Here is a 23,977-nt window from a genome sequence, read left to right on the forward strand (position 1 = left end):
TTCTGTCTGTCTGGATGGGTTTCTTCAACAGATTTCCTGAATATACATTAAAAATCATAAATCATTGGATTAAACTTGTAGAGAATGATGAAAGCTAAATTCGTGTATATACATGTAGAGGGACAAATGGACCCTTTATTATTTAACCTGAATGAAAGCAATAAATTTGAAACAGGTTTAACTGATGATATTTGTAATCCACAACAGATTTCATAAGTGTTTCTGGAACATTGGTTTTGTTCAATAATCCCTCGGATTAAAGAAGGGTTAGATAACTCAAACAATCTGCAAAGAATCGTATTATTTTGCAATTTATCTTTTATTTTTACACACACACGCACAAAACCAATATGTGTGGTTTAGGCTTTAGAAAATTAGACCAAAAATTACATTTGTCATTTTGTTTTTTAAAATTTTTGGCTGGAGTTAGACTATGTAGTTTTACCTATGCTCTTCAGTAGCAGCCTGTTCTTCATCCTCTATTGTTCATACGTAATATTATGGAGTAGTAATATGTATCCTGTTTTCAGAGGTATTGACAATAGCCTCTTAACTACTTATTTTACTGACCTACCACATACACTTTAGGTGTTCCAAGTTGTATAAATTCTTGGATGTACGATAATGTTTTTTAAAATTCTGCTATGTTTTCACTTCATTGCCAAAAAAAAGGTTCAAAAAATTCTTAGGTGGGTACTTGGAGTCAGTTCTAGCAATAATTAAAAGCAATAACTGTTAATGTTTAACAATTACTACATATTAGGCAGTTTCTTCATTTATTATCTCATTGAATTCCTCACAACAATTCTATGAGATATGGACAATTAAATCTTCACTTTTGCAGATGAGAAAACTATATAACATAGTTAAATAATTGGCCCAAGGTCACATCTAGTAAGTGGTAGATCCAGGGTTCAAACATAAGTTGTATGACACCAGAGCCCACACTCTCATACACTGTATTAGTTATCTATTGCTGCGTAACAAATTACCATAAAAATTAGTGGCTTAAAACAGTAAACATTTATTATCTCATAGACTATGAGGGCCAGAAATTCAGGACTTAGCTGGGTGGTTCTCTTAGGAGAACTATGTCTCTTAGGAGGTTGTCATCAGATGTCAGCAGGAGCTACAGTCATCTCCTAAATGCTTGACTGGGGCTCGAAGATATGCTTCCAAGATTTTTCACTCATAGTTGTTAGCTGGATGCCTCAGTTCTTCTTCAACTGTTAGCAGATAGCTCAGTTCTTTCCCACGTCGACCTTTCCAAAGAGCTGCTTGAGTATCCTCTCGACATAGTAGCTGGTTCTTTCAAAATAAGACAAAAATCACAACATCTTTTAGGACCTAGATTCAGAAGTCACACTCCATAATTTCTGCAATATCCTACTGATGACACAAGTCAGCCCTATTCTGTGTAGAATGAGACTACACAAAAAAGTGGATATTAGGACATAAACAATCTTCTAGTCTGTCTACAATATCCACTAAAGTATCCTGTTTCTTGAAACAAGCTCTACATTCCCGGTATTACTATAAAACCTAGACATTCTCATTTTTCATTTCTATACTTACAGATATTGAACAAGAGAACAGCACTGAAATGGAATTCCAATTGCTATTGATTTAGATCTTGAATGAAGAGGATGTTATTTTTATTAGATAAGAATTTCCAGAATAATATTCACATTATATTCAAATATAGGAACACAATTATATCCAAAGAGAGATCTTGAATGATTTTTAAGTGACCTATCATTTCATGATTACCCAAATTATCATTTTGCTCTAATCCAAATTACTAAAGGTTGTCTATGCTACTTCTATAAAGAACCGGATAATAAATATTTTCAACTTTGCAGGCCACATAATCCCTGTTGCAAATATTCAACTTTGCTGTAGGTGCAGGAAAACAATCATAGAAAATATGTAAGTGAATAAGCATAGCTGTGTTCCAATAAAGCTTTATTTATAAAAACACATGGTAGGTCAGATTCGGCCCATAGAAAAGGTATAGTTTGACAACTCTTGATCAAAACCAATTTTTGGGTAGACTTTTGAATACTTATTACTTTGACTTAAGGTAACTAAAATTACTTTATATTTTGCCCAATACAATAATATTAAGTAGTTTTGTCCTGGCCCATAAAATACTGCATAATTTTAGGAAAATTGGCAGCATTATAAAGATAAGAAAAGATGAACCTCTGTGAAAGCAGCATAACAGATAAGACAAACAATTTACACATTAATCATTGCTCTAAAAATATTACGTCATTCTAGAGTATAAACTTATTTGGGGAAGATGAAATGTTGATAATTCTTAATTCTGTCGATATTTGTCTAATGAATATTTTGTCATTTTGGCTGACCTTAAATAGTCTAGATTTTATGCACTAGTCCAGCATAGAATAGGCATTCAATAAATACTTGTTGAATGAGTTAAACGTCTTACTTTTTTTACCTCTTCTATACCACACACTCCTCAGTCCTAGACTTTTGCTACCTTTTCTTGTCCCTTTTATAATTTTGTTAGAGCATATGAAATTCACTGTTAGTTTAGCTTTTAAGAAGTCATTCAACAATAAGTAAAAGGCAAGTAAGAAAGAGCTATAGGAAAATAATTAAAGATATAAAGATTTAAAAACAAATTGGAAAATTGTAGAATAGAATGAACATTAACTTCAAATAGACCAGCTAATAGGAGCAATGAATCATCAGACCACAGAGTAATTGGTGAGGAATTTATTGGCCTCTGATAAAGCTACAAAAGACCAGTTCAATTTAGTCATTCTCAACCTTCATTTCTGTTATTTTTTATTTTGAGGCTAAGAATTGTTTTCTTTTGAAATCCACATTCTAATGTAATTATATCTATAGATTAAACAGATGTCTACTACAATGTTCATTCGTTCATTCAAACAAATATATTGAGTGCCTATAATGTGCCAAGCATAGTGCAAGTTCTCAGGGATACAAGGGAAAACAAAACATAGATTGGGCACTTAATGTACTTAGAGGCTGATAGGAATACAAAAAGTAAACAGGCATGACAAAAATAAACTATGTCATAAGGTATTAGATTTATATCAAACTTAACAAACTGCACAGTAAACAGATATATTAAACTTTAGTGTTCTGGTTCCAAAGATAATACCTACCATGTACTTCAGCTAATTATACTTTTCAAAACAAAAGCAATGACAAAATCATAAATACTAATACTGGAATACATTGCTTTATAACCATGTCCTAGAAAATGCAAATTATTAATAGCCTTTTAAAGAAAAAAATTTTCATAGCCAAATTTATTTTTAAATGCTGGGTTCAACCTAAACGGTTTTGTTGTGTTTTATTTTGTTTTTTACTGAAAGACTTCTCAGTGCCTATAATATGGTAATAAACATGGTGACTGACCGAGTCAGTTTGCCTTCTGACGCAGAAGGCAAATACGATTTATGATGTTGAAATATATATGAGGGCAAGATTAGTTAATATCTAGCAGGACATGGACATTTCTCAGAATATTGTTTTAGAAGCACAATCACAAACAATTTCACATATGTTTTAATCAAACCATATTTATATTCTAGGAGAGCTAATTCCTTCAGTGAAATACTAAATACATTTTTCTGTTAAGTAACAGTGTTTTTGCAAAGCTCTCTAATTTTGCATCTTTCAAACCCAGACTTTAGTTGCTTTACTCTTTAAAAATAGTATTGGCTCATGGTTCCATTAAAGACTTTCAGGTATTGCTAATCCTTAGCTAATTATGTGACAACATTCAAGGGAGTCCAGGGAGGTAGCAGAGGCATCTTTGGTCTCAGCCTGCAGAAGACTGCCAAAGGAGGAGCAGATTAAGCTAGTTGATGGCAGCACTTAATTGTGTTCCCAACTTAATCATCCCTATTTCTTTCCCTTCCTCCAACTCCTCTCTCCTCTTTATTCCTTCATAACTCTTTTTCCCTCATTTCATACTCTGTGGTTTTGCTTTCCGTCCCTTTTCCTTACCTCCCTTGCCAATGACTTATATCTGTCTGGGGCCACCAAAGTTTAAATTTAACCCTATTGATGGCCATCATAGAAACAATATTTCAACAGTTTTTATAATTTACGTGTGGGAAAGAAAAGAGTGAAATGGGCAGCTCATTCATAGCAATGGCATGGATAAAGAAACTGTCATCATCGGCACGAACTGACATCTGGTTTCACAATCTCCTCTCTGCTGGCTCTATTGATACTGGCTCAATCTTGCACAAAGTAGTTTTGGAAGATAAGACTGCACCATCTTAGTGCATGTGTATGGAGGGCAATTTCTTTTTAGATAGTATCTGACTTATGTGCTCTCTCAAATACTTATTTTAAACAATAAAGTTCTATTAGGAGAAGGCACAGAGCCTTAACAAAACTCAACCAACCACAATAGTTTTTGAATTGTTAGAGGTCTCTAACTGAATTGGTAAAAATAGAAGACAAAGAAAGTTAATGCAGACAATTATTTCTGGAGAGTCTTGCTTCATAATCGCAAGTGTTAGATAATGTCATAAACAAGCCTTTATTCAAATTACTTTGAAAAACAATATAGTAAGTTATTATAAAGTAAAGATCAAATGGATACCTACATAATGATTTTTTTTTAATTTATAAGCACTTTTTTTAAAAAGCTTATGGAAATCCCTACAGGCTTAAGCAGGAAAATCATCTAATATGCAGTAAATACTTATAGAAGGCAGCCAGGGGCAGGGTGGGGGGTATGAAAATGGAAATGGTTAAAGCTAAAGAAGGAAGGAAAATCAGAGATTGGTGACTGACCAAGGGAAGCACCTGCTTTTCGGAAATTAAAATTATGTATTAGGCAGTTCTGACTTAATTACCAAACGGGGTGAAGCCCGGTCTCCAATGTAAAAGGGTCTCAAATTATAATTGGGCATCATGGATTAAAATTCAATACCTGAAAATTTCCTCAGAAATGAATAGGCAACTGGGACAGACTGCAGAGCCCAATACAATATGCTTCCCGCAGCTGACACTGGCAGGTCACTTTATTTGGCACCAAATAAAGTTCCCAAGTGGTCTTTAAGGGCATTCAGCTGCTGAGTGCTTATTTCATTCATCCCTTATTGTGCTGCCAGTGGCAGATCCAAAGAAGTAGCATGAATCAGCTCTGCAGATGAAATTTTCTCAGGCTGAGTGATGGAGATGCAACTGGACTTACTTCACCGTTTTAGTGGGACCTCTGCTAGCAGCGATACCCTGAATAGTAATGGCTTTCACACAATGTTGTTCATCAGGAAATATGGGGGAAGGCAGGATAAGAACACTAGGGCATTTCCAAAATAGATACCGTTTAGTGAGAAAAAAAAAATTAAGTAAGAAACATTATATATTTTTGGCTTTACCTTATAACCTAGAAAATTGTGAAATAAGGCTGTGGTTTCCCTCTGTGTGTACCTCCAGACACAAAGTAGAGGCTGAACCTTAAATGTCCTACATTAAGAATAAAACCCTAGTGTTATATTTAGCTCTCTTTAGTTGCTTCTTTTTAAGGTTCCTGGAGGAATAAAAGTCAATCCATTCAATATATTTAGTTTTATATGTGCTAATTTCAGAGCATATACTCAATATCAGAATGTGTTTCCTTGTTTCTGTCAATTCTAGTAAAATTTTTTAATCATAAAATAATATTTCACATCCTCCCCCACGCCAGTTTAAAAACTGCGGGAGCTAGAGCAATTCTACTGAGGTCATGAACCTGTCTGATGAACTGCAGATGAACATAAAATATTCTTCCAAGCTTAACAGGCCTTATTAATGTGCAGTTCAGTACATGTTTTTTATTTAAATTCATGGAAAGGTTAAAAGGCAGTAGTTTTTATTATTGTTTTTGCCTTTGGTTTAGGAGAAATTCTGCATATATCTATAAGAAACAGACTGTTAATTATTTCATATAGATCACTGTTAGCAGCAGTATCTAATAGTGCTACCTACTATCACTGAATAGTTAAGTCTTACATTTCCATTAGAATTAGGACCAAGAGCTAATTATTTTAAAGCTAAATTTGATCTTAACAGGAAGCACATTTGGCATTCAGTCTGGAACTTAAGGCTGTTATAAAAAAGAATGCTTATAAATGCAGAAACTAGAAAAAATATATAAAGATTTTTTGGTTTTCATTTTTAGGAGCACTTGGTATATAGTGAGATCATTAACATAAGCATAGTAATATAATATAATTAATATAAGGTGATCTGTCCTGTGTATGGCCATCTTTTGCAGTATAAAATAAATTAATTTGCCCAAACAAAATTGTACAAGTATCTACATGTTTCTCTAAATCGAATTTCTTTTAACTTTTTATTTTGAAAAATTACCAAATTACACTAAAGTGAACAGAATAATTTAACAAATCCCACATACCCATGATCAAAATTCAATGATTATCAATGCATTATCTATCTTGTTTCATCTGCACCCCATCCCTTTCCCTCATCACACTTTTTCTCTTGTGCAGAAGACACATAGTACAGGATTTTTAAATTGGTAGAACTTATTTTTACAAAGGACACATTCTCAGCTTCGAGCATGTTACTTGGGAGGCATTTTTTCCCAGTTTACCCAGAAAAAGAATGGTCTACTATATCCACAACATGAAATTATGGATGAAGTGGCTATTTAGTAAAATCATACCTCAAACACCAGAAATTCAATGGTCTGGGTTTTCATTTTCTATACCTTTTCTAGGTAATTGATGTGATCCTCTTTTTCACCAGTGGAATCTCTAGTCTTCCAATTCTACCATGCCATAAACCTCTCAGCCTTTCTTTATTTCTCTCCTCATTTATTTTTGCCTTTCTATAAATCATAGATAATAATAGTTCCCACATCATAGATTCTTAGGTTTTGATGACAGCCTCCAAGGACAAGTGTCAGTTAAATGAAACATATAATTAAAATTTGTGCTATTTTAAAATTGGGTTACTCGGCAATAGTCCAATCAGAGACTAACCCCATTCAGATGATAGGCATGTAGTGCTCAACCAGGTTACAGTGTGTGGCAGATTCAATGGAGGCCAGTCTTTGCTAAGTGCCAGAAATATGATGGAATGCTTAGTTAGGCACACCCACATTTCAGGTGTTTCTACTTGGCACCTGAATAAATGTTCTATGCCTTGGGACTTTGGCAACCAGTGTGCTTGTTCTTGATTAACTCAACAATTTGGGTGAAGGCTATATATATTTTACTAGGCAATTAATTTAGGTATATGCATATATGTGTGTATATTGATATGTGCAATTATCATACTTATGCAAAACCTCCAGTACTTCCTCACTATAAATAGGGTAGTATGATCTCGGTCTCAGTCCCCATCTTAGACATACACATCATCTTGTTGGATCCGATGCTTGTCCTTTCAGGCATGGTTATCGTTTTCCTACAAGAAATATCTCTTGAAGTGTCCGAGCCTGCAGAAGCTCCTGAGATGCCTTCAGCATTTACTCAAGGCAAACTCTCTGACTTTGTTACTGTCCCTGTTCATTATGCTCTGATAACCCTTCGACTTTTCATTAAATTCTATATCTTTGTATTTGCCATTTCTATTAGTTAGAAAACTCATGAACTTTTCAGCCATAACCCTCGACTATTGACACCTTCCATGAATTTGTGCCAGGCTCTAGTTCTCATGACCTCACTAACCACTGAGGTGCATTCCCTTCTGCTCTTGGACTCCCAAGTCTTCAGTCTGCATGTACACATGGTCCTCCAGAAGAGTCTCCTCTGCCCATACAGTGTCTATCAGACAATATGTCTTTACTGGCAAGACTTGTCTATGTTCTCTCCAAGCTCCTTGGTAATACACTGCCTGTATTACACACATCAGTCAGACTCAGCTCTGTTTTGCAGCTGAGTTTTGAGTCTCAATAATGTCTCTGGTCTGCCCTAACTTTTAAGCCTGGGCCTCTACAAATCAGCAGTCAGTTTATGACAACTTTTCCCCAACCAGGTGTCATTTGCAGAATTATCCTGTTAGGAAATTAGCCCCTTCTCTATGCTCATTTATCCAGTTTCCTGTTTCAAATCTTTCCCTTCTCCCATAGCTTCAAGGCACAGGGAAGAAAATTCAAGTTGTTACTGTTCAACCAGAAACACCTTTATGTTTAAATCATTTAAAGATTCAATTTTTCCTGCCCCACTGTGTGGGTTTCACACTAACAAATGCACTATAAAAATATTTGGATGTATGTTTTATTTGATTTTCTTCTGAATAAATCTGGATTTTTTTAAGATCAGTAAGAAAAGGTGCAAATCATTAGGAAAGTATTCAAGGTGGATTAATTGCTTAGCAAGTTTTCATTCTGTCTTCAATCCGTATTGAATCTCTTGTTTTACATGAATTCTAAAGGCTGGCACTAGCTTCCACTTCAGGAAATAAAGGACACAGGGTATTATATTTTAAGGATCATTAAAACCTTGAAATTGTACAATGACTTAAAAAACAAGTTATTTAGCCTGGATAGCTTCTTAATGGTTATACAAGGGGGACATTCGTTGTTAAATGACCCTCCCACTCTAACTTCAAATATAATACTTGGCAGGAAGAGGAAGGAGAAATAAGATTAGCATCCAGGTACACAAGGTGTAATGTAAATGGTGTAGGAACATAATAGATCTGTGTACCACGCGGATCAGAGAGAATGCACCAAATCTTCCTCAGAATCGTGTTTATTGACCTACAGATCGTGATTAGAAACTATTTTTGCTTTGATTATCTAAGCTAGTTCATTGCTGTTATAATTCCAAACCTCTGTCTTCTGTTACAGAAGTTGCTTTTATCTATATGTTAATATGTTTGAGATAAACAACAGAAGGTAGCTGTGATATTATTAATGAAATTAATTCTAATAGAAATGATTTAGGAATTATAGTAAGTGGCATTTGAATCCACTGCTTCTGCATCTAATTTATTCTCTTTCTAAACTTTTCTTTTACACCTTCATTAGAACGTCTATGAAGGTGAAGAAACCCAGCTACCAGATTAAACACAGAACAAGACAGTTTCTAAAAGAACGATAACGTAATTCTTTTGAACAAAATTACAAACCAACAACAATTAAAAAAGCAAACCCACCTGTTTTTATGATGAAAACCAAACAACATTTGAGTCCATAAAAAAGCAATAATTGCATAACTAACCAAAGTGATACAGTTCATTATTTTTCTATTGCGCATTTATGTAGTTTTCTCCCCTGAAGCACACACATAATTTGGGTTTTTTTAAGTATGATTTACATATGGCACTTGAGAAGAGATGTTTTAGAAAACCACAAAGGGTTCTTCCTTGTAAAAGCAATGTCCTTTCTTGTTAATGCCAAGGATGCTCTTCCTCAAACACTCATCCCCTGCTCAAGACAGTGTAGCCACTAATGAGGAAAACACAGCAAGTACCTTAGTTGAATGTTTTCCTTTGTTAAGCTGCAAGGAGTTCATTCTGCAATGGGAAGAATCCCTTGTATCAATGAGTCTGAAAGTGCTCAAGTTCTGCCAAGAGGAAAGTTATAAAGCTTTGTGTAACCACGGTTTAAATTAATCTAAAGCAATGCAAAGGAATTCTTATCATATCAAAGAACATCAACCACACTACTTTCATTGTCTCTGCTGATGAAATACATTCCATCTTATTTACATGGGTCCCATTTCCAGTTACAGGGTCACTGGTTGGCAATACTAGAAGATGTGCATCTAAAATGACAAACTCTGTTTACTGGCACTTCCCACTTCTTAAAGGTATATGATGTTTTCCAGCCTGTTTGAGGTTTTCAGAGTAGTCGTAGTTACTGGCAATCAGTCCTTGAAAATAACTATTTGCCCAATAATAATGAGCACCTTCTGATCGATTTTTTTTTAAAGATGGTATTAATTCAGAATATAAATTAAGAGAATACATTTGATGGTGAAAAAGTACAAACCTACCCACACATTTTGGTTTCATGTATAAAATATAAGTAGCATATGAACTCTCCCTCGTGTCCTCAGAGAGACCTGCAGCTTTTTTTCCTCTGAAGGGTGTTCAAAATATGCTATTTTAAACATAATAATCCATAAATAAAATACAGTGCTTGCCAAAATTATTTTTTCACCCATATACATAGGGCCTTTAGACACTGTTCTGGATTCCGATTTTCTCCCGAGATACAGTTTAAGAGCTTTTAAAAGTCTTTATAAGACTTCCTATGAAATATGCAGTTTTTTTTTAAATTTGTGTTTCTATATGACCAAATGGCTCTGTTGTTATGAACACTGTATGTAAAATTACCAGATTGCCTTGCATTCCATTTTTACAGGGGATCTTGCATCATTAAGCATTGAAAGAATATAATATAACTATTCAAACTGCTTAAAATATTTTGTAACCATAAATTATTATCCAAAAATATTTTTCAAGTAGATAAAAAGAGTTGTCAATTCTGCATAGTGAATGCCTCATAAGGGGCTCGTTTGTGGTTGAAAACTGAATAAAAGCACTAAATTAAGACCAGACTTAACCATAGAGAAGCTGTAATCCACTGCAGATTTCCTTGGTGAATGAAGTATTGTTGTGTGGATTTATCCTCCTTGCTTGTTCAGTTAACCAGTCACATCTGTAGCCAAAAAGTGCTGTCTGTGCTCACAGACAATGTGGGTTCCTTAACCCCAAGGAGGTAAGCCCACACTGGTTTACATTGTACTGATAAGCGCAAAATAAACTTCACAACTGTTTCACGGGGGCTGCCTTTGAAAGGGCAGTGAAACTGAACTACTATTAAGGATGGAGCAGGGTATTGCAAAATGAGCAGGCACTTGAGAGGTTCGAAGAGACACTGGGTGTTCAGTTTTCTATCAGGCGTGATGTTAGCAGAGAGGGCCAAGATGAAGCCAAGGGAAAGGTGGGTGTAGAAAAAAGACAGGAGCACCTGGGGGTTCTGAACGCAGTCATGGCTAAGAACTGGTGAAAATATGGTATACATTAAAGGAGCACCACTCATCATAAATATTCAGTTTCAAGAATTTAAATAGTTTACAGACATAGAAGCCCTTGATGATTATTTTATCCAGCATTGTTGATTTTCATCTGTTGTTTGTCGGCAGCCATGATAATTAATGAATACGACCCAGGAAGTCTTGACATTGAGTCTGTTTAGTCTTAAGTCTGTGTATTATTTTTTGTGATTACATGCCAATAAAATAACCGATTTGCCTTTTTGTGAATTAAACTAAAAGGAGTCAAATGAGTCATATCTCTGCTATTTTTTTTTTCTTTTAGAGCCCAGTGTTTCCAAAGGACATTAAGTTTTATTTCTCTAATGAAGGCATGTGGCTGCCCCTCATGCTTTACAAAACATTACCAAGTCAGAGCCAAAAACAGAATTGTTAAGTGAACATTATTTCTAAACAGTTATTTTTCATTGTTTAGGGAAAAAATCTCAAATATCTCAGTAATTCATTCCAATATATTCACTTTCTAAGAGATGTGGGAAAAGAAGGGAGAAAGAACACACAGGTGGAAAATGGCTTTTTACTGTGGACAGTTGATATTTAAAAATTTTTTAGAATCCGACATCTTTCTAAAACAGTATTTTATAAATAAGATCAGCTATGCAAGAAAAAAACTTACTCTGGAACATAAACACTTACTTATACTTTAATGTTACAGTAAAATGTATGTAAAATAATGGACATACTAGCTTGTTAACAATATTTAAATCCTTCAGATCAAGAAACTTTTTCTTGAAATTTTTCAAAATTAAAATACTTTTTTAAAAAAGGAAAATATTTAGGCTAATAAAATCGTTATTAGATTCAGCAGCTCTACTAAAGTGTAAACTAGGTTATCTGCTCAAGAAAAAACTACTGGGACTTGAAATAATGTGGATCTCCTTATATTAGTAAAGTGATCCCAGAAAACATTAGTTCTTCCTAATATGTGCTGGATTTAATTCCTGAGAATAAAGTTTATAATTACCATCTCCACTTAATTAAGGAAAATCATGCCTTGATTATATCTATTACATCTTTACAAGGAAAGATGTTTAAATCTTAAAATCACTAACATTACAGGATATGTATTCCACCAATACTTCTGGAGTTTCAAAAGCTTTTCCTCCCAGTTAATGAAAAGGTGTACCGTGCTGGTTCCATATAGGTGTAACTTAAATTGCTTACAAATATTGTAAAAGTATCCTAACCTAAAGACAATATTTTTCTAATCAAATATAACTCTTTAAATCACATCCCCCACCACCACCACCCCAGACACACACACACCACACACACACACACACATCCTTAGGTCGAGGGAAGAAAATTTCAGTAGAAACTGTCATTAGCAGTAAATAACTCCTTGATGCTTTGGGGTTATATTTTCTAAAATAGTCGCAAGTTGATCAAAATAAATGATTTATTGTTATAATTTTCCATAGCTTCTGTGTACTGCAAAGCAACAATTTAATAAAGTAATAGGATTTCCCTCCTTAAAAGAAAAAAGTGCTCATTAGCGTTTGTAATTCCATGTTGTACTGCACGTTAAGTGTTGTGAAAAGGTTATGGATCTACTCCCTATAGCATCAAAAGTGTAAAGGTGATAGGTGAGATTCTCTTTGTTGCAAGTGCTGAGAAATAATCATTTAAAGGTCAGTTGCACTCAAAAAAAGAACTTTTGTTTAATAAGTAACTCATTTTGGGATATGCTGCACTTTTAAAGGTTAGAGTAGACCAATTTACCAGTGATGTCAGCAAGAAGTACTATTAGAGTCATTAGTCCTAGTAAAACAATCCTTTGTAAAATTCAGATTGCATGCCTTCTCACATACTCCAGCACACATCAAAAAGTGCCTAAATTATTTATAGTATGGTTTCAAGGAGACATTGCCTTGTGCACTTGAACTTAAGTACTTAAGGTCAACAATAGAGTATTAAGTAGGAAAGTATGTTAGTGCACACACATATATACATACCATCCTACATCTAATTAATTCTATTTTGATTTATTCTTTCAGTTTTCTGAATTTCTAAGAACATGCCTATGTGTCATGGACTATAATTTCTCACTGGATCGTACACCAACTATTTTGTTAGAAACTCTTATATAAATTAAATAAATATTGATTCAACAATATAAATAAAAATCTATTTCTCTTTTACAATTCCAAGACCAACTTCTCTCTATTACTCTACCCCCAAAAAATTCAAAGATAATTTGGTTTGGCAATAAAATGGAATATTAATCTGATGTGTAGACAAAAGAGAAGTAACAGTAATTGTAATATGAAGAAAAATGTTTTTAATATCAGGGTTTTTTTTCAAAATCTGTACAAAGGTGGTGGTTTATTTAATATAACTTTGATATACTATTAAAATTTTGCCACTAGGAAACTAATGCCCAATAAATAAAGGTCATTTTGTGTGTTTTTGTTTTTAATATTTAGAATTTTTGAAGCAGTGCTTTAAACTGGCAATAATTTTCTCTATAAAATTAGCTCTTGACTTGAGATGAGTATATTAATAAAATGACTTCAAGAAAAACCTCTGCAGAAAGCAATCCCTCTGCATACTTGATTGCTTAAGATTTACATTTACTTTTTACTCTTTATATAGGTGCAAAACTTCCCAGTTGTGACATTTTGTTGGTGGTAAACAGCGAGTTCTCAGATTTTTATGAGGAGTTGATTTTTAACATATGCTGAATAAGAAATTTAATTACAGTACATTTTTATGCAAACCTCTAAGATTCGTTTTTTATTTAGATTAAAGGAACTAAAAAGCTTATAACTCTTACCCCATTGTAAAGTAAGAACTATCTTTATGTACATAAGACATTCCCAATTAGGAGAAAATACAACACTTATTTCAAGCAAGTTAGCTAAGAATCAAGTTATTCTCTTAATTTGCCTTGCTTTTCATTTGGAAGAAGGCAAAATCTATTTCCTGGGCAATTTTGCAGAGCAAAGATATTAATACTTCGGGGTTTAATTGTATCCTGTGTTTAAATACACTGTGGGTGAAACCCCAGACCTCTGCTTAATTGCTGTGAGAAAATAGCCTGATTTCTCTGAGATTAGGCACACGCTTATGTATACTTTGACCCAAGAGTGCCTCCTTCAGAATTAATCTTCTAAGGTAGAGGGATTTGCTTTTATATGTGCAGCAGGGCCATTCGTGACAAATGGGGCCTAATAAACTAACTTCATCCTCCAGACCTCGCTTTTGCTGTCAAAGTTTTTCTTCATCTATTCATTTTATACATCTCTTGTCCAGTGGCTTATTAGCAAAATCCTAAACTGGGCAGGAGGAATAATTTTAATGGTATTTTTTAATTAGAGGACTTTGAAATTTAAATCAAATACGTCAGAACTAAAACTGTAATAAAAAAAAAACACTTTAGTTGTTATTAATGAAACATAAGTGTTCTAAAATAACTCCATTTAAGTAAATACCAGAGCCCCGTAAAAAGACAAACAATTCATATTTACTTAAAATTTTGTTCTGCAGCTGTATTTTGTTGGATTCATCTAATGTATGAAAGCACTTTTTCTTTCCCATCAGCTACATCAGAATTGTTATTGTAAAATGTAACAGTATGTTCTGGTTTTTAAATATTTATATTAATCAAAGTTAGGGCTGTTTATATTTTTTGGCAATAGGGCTTTTCTTTAAAAGTGATGCACTTCCATTTAACTAAACAAAAGTGTTGAAATGGCCTGTCATATAAACTTCAACATAGTACAGTTGGTAATAGAAATTTTGAGGACAGGAAGACGGGGAGTTAGTTTCTAGGCTTCAGGTTAAACATGGATTAATAAAATGTGCGACATTGATAATTTCCAAGGTTTTCATGAGGAAACGTCATTCATTGCCACTTATAAACCATAGAGTTACCTGGTTGAAAGGTTTGCGTTCAAGTTTCTTACTCTGTTTTCTTGGGGCACTGATAAGTCAAGCCTAAAAGCTGGCTAAAAAAATGACAAACCACTAAAGCTGGGGCTTACTAAATCATTCAGTTCATAAAAAACTCATTTATATTTTATACATTTCTAAACTTTTTAGTAATGAAAAAAAATACCTCATGTTACTTAAGTGCAATCTTCTACATTTGTGAGCAGAAATAGCTCAAACTAAATCTCTTTGAGATCAAATCTCCAGTTATTGTTATCGTTATAAGACTTGATTGGCGAATATGGAAACTTATGGTCCATCTAGACTCTCAGGAGGGAAATGAATTCTTTATTCAAGAAATTTAAACAGCAAGCCAACCTTGACAGAATTTATTCATAGTATATATATATATATATATATATATATATATATATATATATATATATAGTAGTTTGGACAATCCCAAATATTCCAGAAGCTTAATAGGACACAGCTTTAAGTCTTTAATAAAGACTTCCTTGGGGATTGTGTTGTTATTTTTATTTGGTAGTTTAAATTGTATTGATTCATTTCTGTGGGAAATAATCCTAAACTGGAAGAGTGGGACCAGAGCATTCAGTCACTCACATGGAAGTTATAAATGTTTTCGTTTTCACAGAATCGTAAGCACTTATGAAACAAACAGGAAGTATTTTTATGCATTGCAAGCAGAAGAGCTAAAGGTCTCCTGTTCAAACTTTGGCCCTCCCAGAATCCCTGATCCTTCATTATTTTGTTTAACTTGGTGTAAGTCTTGATCTGGGATTATTATGCTTGCCTTTTCATTTTGGGTTGAGAATGGAAAGTCCAACAGTGGTTCCTGGTTAATACTTATATATGGTCTTTTAACTACCAGGTCAGGCTAATTCATTCCTTTGGCCTTTAGCATTACAACTTCATTTTCAAACATTGGTTAAAATAACCAATGTACACGCACACACATCCACAAAGACACAAACACGTTTAAAGAGGCAAACACGTGCTATAGTAGAAAAGGGAAGAAGTAGACTCTTTAATTACCTCATTCATAATATAAAGTGGCGAAGGAAGAGAAAACCAGGTCAGGATATAATAAATATAAAATTTAAATCCCTAAACTAATTTACTTTTTTATTGTACCAGCTAAAACCAATGAAAATAAACATGTATTACATTATGCTACACCATTATGGATTATTGTTAATATCTTGCTTCTAAATTTTTACAATTTTGGTATAATTTAAATCTGTGCATTAGCCTGGGTAGGGGGTTTTGCTTGAGGTAATTGACATTATATAGTCCAAAGCACAGAAAGAAGAACACATATTTATAATCTTTACCCATTTCCAAACAGAGAGGGATAATCGGACCAATTCCTCTATTGTGTACCCTCTCTCTTCATGCAGAGTGTCCTTTGAAGTCAGAGGAAGCTGGAGGAGCCAAGGCTGAGAATGAGTCTGGAGAAAAACAATGAATATGATTAGCAGGTCAGATTCTCATAACCAGGTTTTATGCCACATTAACCATTGAGTTCCTGTACAGCAGAGCTTTTATTATTGTTTTTGCTTTCTGTTTTTTTTTTTTTATTCCAAGATTACTAGTATAATTTTTAATAATGTACTGGAGATTTTTCTTAAGTATTTTTATTTGAACTTCCTAAGGCTAAATCAATGATCTGACTCCTCAAAAATATAAAGAAATAACTTAAAGAAAAAGTTGAAAACTTAAAAAGCATCATTTTTTGCTTATCCGAAAGTCTAGATGGCAAAAACACTGGCCAATTAAACTGTCCTCCAAAATGACTACAATGCAAAAAAGTCATAAAGTAAGTAGGGTTTACTCCTCATAAAGTGTTTTCTCTGTTTTCCCTTGCTTGCTCACCACCTTCAAAAAGGGATACAATACAGGCTTTCATTTATGTCACCTTGCTAAATTTCAGGCTCACTACTGCCACTTGGAAGTTTGTTGGCCCCTGCTTGTTACAAATCACAGAGAGCATGAGCGTGTGTGAATGGGTAGGATTTAAAGTTATGCAAACTTGTACAATGAAGGACTGAAGGTATGGCCAGCCATTTAACATAAATGAACAAACAGTTGCACAAAGGCTCTCTTCAGTTTCCAAATTTCAAATAAGAGAAAAATGACTGAATTAGAATAGAACTAACAACTTGTCAGGCAGAGAAGCTATCTGAGAATAAGCCAAGTTTTTCATTCAATTTATATGTATGTTTGTGTGTATATGTGTATTTGAGAATACTATGATAATTATTACAGGTGCAAAGATAAATCACATGGTTCTTGAAACAACCAAAGTCATATGGGGGAGAAAGATGTCTTAATAAACAATTACAAAAAATATATATAATAAGCATCATAACATAGGTGTATTCTTAGTACTATAAGAGCATAGAGAAGGATGTTATTAATTCTTCCTGGAGTTTGGAAGGAAGTGCTGGGTTGGTTAATGATAGTTTCACAGAAAAGTTAATAACTAAACTGTGTCTTAAAAGATAAGCAGGCATTCACAAGCAGAAGAGGGAGGAGGGGTCATCCCAGGCAGAAAGAATAGCATGAATCCAAACCAGAGAAACCATTCAGGGAATAAGTTGTTGAATCTGACTGCAGTACATGGTGTACAGGCTGTATGGTAGAGTAAGAGTCTACTATAATTGCAGTCCAATAAAAAAAGCCTTATATATTGTTAAAGAGTTGAGACTTCACCCAGGATATAGTGGAAAGTCACCAAAATGTTTAAGTAACATGATCAGAATTGTGCTTTAAAAGGTAGTTGGCATCAGTAGGGCAGAATGCTTAGAAAGTAACAAGAATAGAAAAATGGTCATCAGTTATAGTGAAGCTGAGAATTGAAAATGAGAGCCTTGGCTATAGTAATAAATTAAGGAGAGATTTTAGAGGGGGAAAAAAAATTTTAATTAGCAACCTCAATCTATACAAGTTTTCATACTATTAGATTTAGATCAGAGTGATATAGATGGAAAAAAGATTTTTCCAATACAGTTAATAGTAGGAGATGGTGTCTTAAGTCAGAATTACTAAAGCAGGGCCCAAGACTGAATTTTTCTGAAAATGGCTTATTAATAATTCAGAGTACTCTCCAGAGAAAGGGAGGAAGAAAAGCACAATAGGCCAAAGAAGATAGCCAAGGAGTATGTGGTCTCAGTTGAAAATTGGCTTTAGGTAGCCTGGTGCCTTGGAGAGCTCTGGAACATGAATTACACCACAGGGATAGCCCCTCTTATACCCAGGGAGGGTAATTCCCAGATGAGTTGGCACTGTTCAGCTAAGGATAAATCTTTGGCAAGGGTGCAGCCATGAGCTGTTAGCAGCCAAACACTCACAGCAGCTGGGGAAGGGAGAGGTGCCAACAATAACCAACATTGCCCATCCTTGGGCTGCTCAGACCCATTTGCTTCTTACATTAAGTTTATTCCATCGAGGCACGACTTCTCCAGGATTCTGGTTAGTCACATTTTCTGGGCTAATATATAAAAGAAAAGCTAGCAAAACAAACTACAGCTTCTCCTGCTGCAGTTTGCCTCAAGGCCATAACATGGGCCTTGTCTTTCTTCTTTATCCCCCTTTTAGATGCTTCCCCTCAGGGGCTAGTACTTCTGCAGGTCTAGGTATATTGCTTAGAGAGATAAACTACATGATCATCTCTAAGGCATCTGAGCACCTGATTACCATGCCCTAATCAGATCATGGTTGCTCTACTTGTTCATTACAATTAAACAAGGCATGAGAATATGCCCCAATGAATTACCTGAGTGACAAACACATTGCTCCATGCCTTGATATGGGGCAGTATTGCTGTCTCTGTACAATACTCAGGTCAATTTTCCTGCTAATGTCATAACTTTTGGGGTACAGCTAGTCTACTGGCACGAGGAACCCCAAATAATCTGGTAATAGTCATAGCTTACTGAGACTATTGCAATATCCCCTAGTCGAAGTTTCCTCCCATTGGGACATAGGACCTAAAGACTCACAAAACCTAAAGTTGTAGGAATGAGTCACTGGAAGTGATGATGAGTGGAGTCCATGTTATGTCCACCCTTTGGTTCCTGGACTCGTGTATTCTACCTGTTGGGAACAGAGCACCATATAACATCCATTGGTTTAAAGTGTATACTGTACCCTGAAAGATGGTATCCAACCTTACACGGTATCATCTCCAAGCTGGTGCCTTAGTTATGCCAGAGGACCAGTTATGCAGTAGGACCAGTGAACACCATGGTTATATGCCCGCTGCCATGCGTCTTTTGTCTTAAAGTGAGTTCCTTTGTCCAATCAACATGATGTTACACATATAGTGCACAAATACAATGATCTGCAGAATCTCCAGACAGTTCCAATTTCTTCAGACTATATTTTGAATGAGCTGGAGAATTAACAGAGCACTGAGACAAGACCTGACCACTGTTGTTCATCCATATCAATGTAAGCTATTTCTTGATCCTCCTTCCTGGTGGGTATTGAAAATAACGCATTTGCCAGAATAATAACCTCATACCCTTGTATCCAGTTAACTTGCCCTGGTGCATATATCACATATGGCATAGTAGCCACCGTTGCAACTATACCTTGAATAAATTGGCAGTAGTCCAGTATCATTCACCATGATCCATCTAGTTTGTATATCACCTAGATTGATGAATTACATGGGAGTATGCATCCTTTAAATCTCTGAAAATGGTACTAAGTTGTGTAATTTCTCTGGGGATGTGATCACTGATTTTGATTTACTAACTTGGCAGAAGAGATAGTTTCAAGGACTTCCATTTGCCTTTGCTAATACAATAGCTAATCAAGAAAGCAATGATAGAATTCTACCAATTCCTAATAGGTCCATTCCAATTATACATTCAAGGACTAGGTAAATGACAACTGGGTGAGTATGTAGAGGGAGTAGACACACCATGAAATAAATCTGGGTCAGGACTGCATTCACTTCCTGACATTTAAATATCCCACTCTAACAGTAGGCCCATGATGATGCTATCTTATATCTAACACTCCCAGAAAGATCTGAGTAACCCCTTTCCCCAGTGTATATTTTCTGAGTAAATAGTTCTTATCCTTTTGAGGAGGACTGGGGCGTCACACATTTGCTGTAATGTTGCAGTTTCTTTCCAGCATCTCCTTCAATCAATGCGTTCTGGATCTGAGAACTGGATCACGTCTGAAGACACAGCAAGAGATTAAGAACTTCCATTGTGTTACCTGACCTCGGCCCTTCACTCATCTATTTTTTAAGTCTTATTTGATTACAAGTACAAATAATATCTTTGTTAGCTGCCCATTTGTCTTGCCCTTACACAAGGTGGCTATTTTCATAGATACTTTGTGACAGCCTCCGCCCCACCTGCAGAATAGACAATTCCAACCTTAATTCCCTTTGTGGTAATTGCACCAACTTTGCTTCTGACAATTAACGTGCTGCCCCGTTAATCTGTTAATCTGTAACCCTACCATCTCCATTGTCTCCGTGAACCCCAGCATTGCCTGATATCCCTGGCCTGAGAAGGACTAAACTGCTCCACTGTTGAATCACCCTCATCAGCAGATTCTGTTAATAAACAGAATATCTCTAAGCCCTCCTCCTGGGGAACCTAGTCAAATGTGAATTTTTAGCGTTACATAATGAGCCTATTTTTGCATGCCCTTTTTTAAAAAATAAAAATAAAATAAAAATCTGTTTCTTCCTTCCTCCACCATCTATTACTAAAGAGGTGAGATCTCTACTTCATTTCATGTGGGCCATCACACTTTCAAGCAAGTAAGAGCTGTCTTAGTCTTATATTAGACCTATCATCCTGGGTCTTGGTAAGGAGGTAAATTCTGTGTCAGAACAGAGTAACCCACAACAGCAAACTGTCCGTACAGCTTGATATTCTGCCCATCTTCGGATTCACTCTCAGGTTACTCTCTGGGCCTACATGTCAGCCAACTCCTGGAACGCTCTTGGTGTATAACTTAACTCCTCCCTTTTGTAGGCCATCACTTTCCTAGTCGGGATGTGCTGAGATATGTCCCAGATGATCAATCTGACTCCCATGAGGAAAAGTAAAGACAGGTCCTGAAGATTGTCTTGTAAGAAACCTGCCACATCTAAGACATCTGTACAGTCTTCAAGAAAACGGCTCTCTTCTCCAACAAGAGAAAAGAGCCTCCTAGCCATTGCTGCAAGTCAGAAGTGTTCAGGGGAATATGCAGATTTAAGGTTCTCAGCTACCCAGACATCCATCCAAAACCTCAGCATTCACTCTTTTTTCTTCCATGGCCCTGAATTTGGACTTGTGTAGGCTGAGAATATAGCTTTCTTTAAAGTTCCGCCATTTTTGCAGTTATGACAGTAACTATTTCTTTAAATCTGTCTTCTGTCTAGCTAAAAGAGGTGAGTGTCTCTTTAAATGCTTCTAATAAGTCTTTCTCACTCTTACAGTTTGCTTTAAATTCTAAATAATAGATCTGAGCCTCTGTGGCAAGCAGACACCAAGATGGCTCTCAATGAAACCTGCCCTCCCGGCACTCACACCATTGGATAATCCGTTGCCTTGAGTATGTGCTAGCCTTGTGACTTGCTTTTAAGCAACAGAATATAACAAAGGAGATGAGATGTAATTTTCACGATTAGGCTACATAAGATTGTCACTTCCTTTTTGTTAGCATAATCCATCTCTTGTCAGTTTTTTTTTTAATTCTTATTTATGCCTACAGCACCTGATCTTCCTAGGTGGTCTCCCATCCAAGTACTAAGCAGGCCTGACCCTGCTTAGCTTCTTAGATCAGATATCAGCCTTATTCAGAGTGGCATGGCCATAGACCATGGACTGTGGCTCCACTGGGACGTGAACCCAGGACCTTCTGTGCGTAAAGCAGACGTGCTAATTGCTACACTATGGAACCACATCCTATCTCTTGTCAGTTTTGAGGTATTAATCTGCCATTTCGGAGAGAGGACCATGTGGCAAGGAACTGAGGGTGACCATTAGGCAACCGCTCACAAGGAACTGAATCCTGTCAACGATCACATGAGCTTGAAAGTGGACACTTTCTCAGTCAAGTCTTACGATGAGAGTCCAGTCCTGGGTGACACCCAAATTGTAGCCCTCTAAAAGACTGTATATCAGAGGACCTGGTTTTGCCATCCCAGACTCCTGACCCATAGAAACAGGGAGATAGTAAGTATATGGTTTTTTAGCTGCTAAGTTTGTGATAATTCGATAACTTCAGTATGAATAATGTATGTCGTTTGCTCTCTTCAATACATCAAAGATACTTAATTTTAATCACCCAAATCCACAGTCCTTATAGTTCCAATTTCCTTCAACTCCCAAAACTAGAGACATTGCACTAGCTAAGGTATCACTTTCTATCCACATCTCAACCCAGTTTACCATCATGGGTAAACATAGCCTGCTGTTGGCAAACATTTTTTGTAAAGGATAAGATAGTAAATATTTTAGGCTTTGCAAGCCATTCGGTATCTGTCTCAAATACTCAGCTCTGACAATACATAAATGAATGTGTTCAAATAAAACTTTATTTACAAAAAACAGTGAGCTGAATTTGTCCCACAAGCCATAGTTTGCTGACTTGTAATCTTAACAATCACACTGCTATAGAATGTCAGGGACTAACAATACTGTACCTACCACCAGTGACAGGGGCCTCATTGCCATCTTCCTCCAGAATCCTACCTTAGACTCTGCTTCCTACGTCCCCTTCCAGTACCATCCATCTTGGCTTGAGTTCCATAAAAGCAGAACTTAAAAAAAAGATTCTTATGAAAATAATTTATTAAGGGAGTGCTCTTAGGAAAAGTGGAAGGAAGGAAGTAGAAGCAGGCAAGAGAAGGAGCTAAGCAAGGATGTGTGTTCAGCTGAAAACCGTGGGAGCCTCGTTCCACAGGAAGCTCTGAAGTGCCAGAATTTAATCCACCCTTGCAACAAGGGGGGGAAGCCTGGAAGGGTGACCTTTTATACTCCTTCTATCAGTTAATCATTGGCTGCTGGCTGCCCCAGTGGGAGAACATTCCAAACAAGGCAGTTTCACTTCTCAGAACATGAGGTCAGCTGTTAGTAACCAACACTCACAGCAACTGGAGTATGGGTACTTCCCTATTCCTCCCCTGGGGCAATCCTTTTACCTCAATTAAACTTTTTTTAATAGCCTGGGAATATTTTCACTAATTTTTAAGGGATGGAAATGGGGTAGTTAAAATATAAAGAATATTAAAAAATGACGGACAATAATTTCTGTTGGTTTTTGTGATGCACTTTACAGGTGTTGCCGATTATCATTTTGCTTGGCCCATAACTAGAGCTAACATAGTCAAAGCAGATAGAATTGAATGACAGTTTGAGGAGCAATTAAGAGAAAAGTGGGCAATACCAAGATGCAAAGCAAAAAGATCAAAGCTCTCTTATCATCTAGTGCTCACTATTACGTAGTATAATGGCAATCACCAACTGCTTCAATTTTTAACCCATTCTATCCCATACTAGTTGTAGGAACTTGAACAAGTTACCTAAAATTTTGTGTCTCAGTTTCCCATCTGTAAAATGAAGCTAATACTAGTATCAACCTCAGAAGGTCACTGTGGGGGAAAAATGTATGCATGGAAGTGTTTACAATGCTACTTGGTACATACTACACATTTAGTAAATGTTAGTTTTATTATTATTATTATTATTACTGGTGTAACATTTATTGTAATCATTAACTTATATATGGTTATATTTATTTTTTTACCAAGAAAACTTTTATTTATTTATTTTATTTATTGATTTTAAATATAGTTGAGATACAGTATTACATTAGTTATGTTCATTTCAGGTGTACAATATAGCGATTCAACATTTTTATTGTTATATACAAATGTTCCTTTTACCATGCATCCTTAATGGCACTGTGTTATGGGCTCTATTTCCTCTTAGTCCTGCACTACAGGATACTAGAAAATAGAATTATATTAGTCCGCTGTTAAGCAAAAATCCAAGTCTTCTTGTTAGATCCCACGGGAA

The 23,977-nt window shown here is 35.5% G+C and overlaps 1 long non-coding RNA gene across 2 annotated transcripts; it reads right to left on the reverse strand.

The window, feature by feature from the left end:
- Positions 1-300: 300 nt before the first annotated feature.
- On the reverse strand, positions 301-22,888 carry LOC120583264 (uncharacterized). Of its 2 annotated transcripts, XR_005647749.1 has the most exons (4): positions 22,652-22,888; positions 16,268-16,384; positions 9,447-9,539; positions 301-1,308 (listed from the first exon to the last, which is right to left on the reverse strand). It is a non-coding gene; the product is annotated as an uncharacterized LOC120583264 (long non-coding RNA). The 2 variants fall into 2 exon arrangements; XR_005647748.1 differs by lacking the exon at positions 9,447-9,539.
- Positions 22,889-23,977: the final 1,089 nt, after the last annotated feature.

This window comes from Pteropus medius, unplaced genomic scaffold, assembly GCF_902729225.1.
Source record: "Pteropus medius unplaced genomic scaffold, Ma_sr-lr_union100, whole genome shotgun sequence".
Classification (NCBI taxonomy): Eukaryota; Metazoa; Chordata; class Mammalia; order Chiroptera; family Pteropodidae; genus Pteropus; species Pteropus medius.